This window comes from Benincasa hispida, chromosome 3 (assembly GCF_009727055.1).
Source record: "Benincasa hispida cultivar B227 chromosome 3, ASM972705v1, whole genome shotgun sequence".
Lineage (NCBI taxonomy): Eukaryota > Viridiplantae > Streptophyta > Magnoliopsida > Cucurbitales > Cucurbitaceae > Benincasa > Benincasa hispida.
The window spans coordinates 36612182-36614205 of record NC_052351.1 but is presented as its reverse complement, the minus strand read 5'-3'; positions in this window follow the sequence as shown (position 1 = coordinate 36614205).

Sequence of the window (2024 nt, the reverse complement as noted above, 5' to 3'; positions counted from 1 at the left end):
CAATCAAATCAGGGATTTTCCACCCAAATTGAGTCAGGGACCCGACCCCTCAGAGAATTTTCCCATCCCTACCCAGGGCCCAATTTTTGTACGCGAACTTTCTGCTGGGCAAAAATTTGAAAACGGACCCAAGAGTTCAAAACGATGAAAAAAGTCGTGTGCTAGCCAGTTCTAGAAACGGATCTCATTTGGTGCCCCAAACGGCTCCCGAGCCCGACAAGGCTACCCTAGGGCCCAATTTTTGTGCACGAATTTTCCGCCAGGAAAAAATTTAAAAACCAACCTAGGGTCCAGAACGATGAAAAAAAACCATGCCAAATGATTTTGGGAACAGAGCTTATTTGGTGCCCCAAACGGCTCACGACCCGGCGGGGCTACCCCATGGCCCAATTTTTGTGTGGGAACTGTCCGCCAGACGCACATTTAAAGATGAAACTAGGGGTTCAGTGTTGGGATTGGTGTCCTAATTCTCCCTGAGTCTCATTGTTTGTAATTATACACATTGTTTTATGAATAAAATAACTGCTATTTCATTCTGGCATTTACCCATATCCAATAAACAAAGCTCCATGGTTATTGTATGTAAACTTAAGCATGTATAAGCGATATACAAGTGGATCATGCCTTAAAGTGATAACCTAAATAGGTCTGTAGTATAAGGATTAAGGTGGGATACCTGATCCTAGTGACACTACGGATACGGCCCGCTTTGTAGAGGTTTCCAAGTGTTGTAAACTACTATAGATGGTAAATCCTAACCATTCATGTGGAGACATGTGAGCGGGGGTGTCTTATACAAAGAGATTGTATAAGATCGGACCACGAGATGATTCGTCTCTATATATAACGTTGTTGATACTGGAGACTTACATCTCACCTAAACGACCATAGGTGACACGACCTCAATCCTGAGTGTTTTGCAAACTTCTGCCTTTGAGAGGGTCTTTTGATTAGTATGGGTGAGAGTGGGCAGATTGCCAACTCAACATGCCTACCTTTTCGGGACTTGTCTGATTTAGGAGCTAGGAACCCAATTACACAAGATGGAATTCACTCCTTCCCCGAAGTTGGGGTAAATAGATAGATTGCTCCCTTAAGGGTTGATTCCGAGGCTTGAACATAGTAGTCACAACTTCTCTTTGGAAGAGAGGATTCAATCATAGTAGGACTATGACTTATGTTCATTAGAGAGATTAGTGGTACTTAAGAAGTTAGATGTAACTACAGCGGCATAACGGTTATTGGTCGAGCTGTACTTACGAGCGATCTGTGAAGGGTTGTTACACCGTTGATTGGTTAAGATAGACACATAATATATCTGTAGTAAGAAGAGTTTAGCTATCAGTCTTTAGTGGAGTGTCTGGCAGTTAACGGATAGTAGATCCCGTGACTAAAGAGTTTATCAGTTACTCAAGTACCGTTGGAGCTTCGAGCTTCGAGCTACAGGTACATAAGGTCCCCTTGGTAGCTCAATGGATTCAAGCTAAGGATCAGTTCTTGGTGTTGATTTGAAATGTTCAAATTGACAAGAGGTAATTCGATTATATATGATATGATCAGTATGGTGTATGAGATACATCAAGTGGAGGATTAATGTAAATGAGATTTACATTAAGTGTCATGGAATAGAAAAAGAGCTATGGTTTATATGTTTCATGAAATGAAATATTAAAATTATAGGTTATAAATATAGTATGATAATTGGTTATCATTTATATTTATAATAATATTAATTATTAGATAATTATCTCTTTTCTCTAATAACCAATTAAGTGGGAGGTTATTGGTGGTTTCATGGTAACCGTGAGATAAAAGGAAAAATATTTTCCTAATTTTAGTAAGATTTTCTAAGTTGTTGATTTGAGATTTCCACTCTCGGAAATTACTCACGGATTAGTTGTCAAGTAAATCAGATTTACTGAGCGATAGCTTAGAGTTAGCTAAACAATCATGGAGTGTTCTTACACGATAGACACTCAGCTAGACGATTGCATAGCTTTTGCTAGATGATCACATAGCTTTTA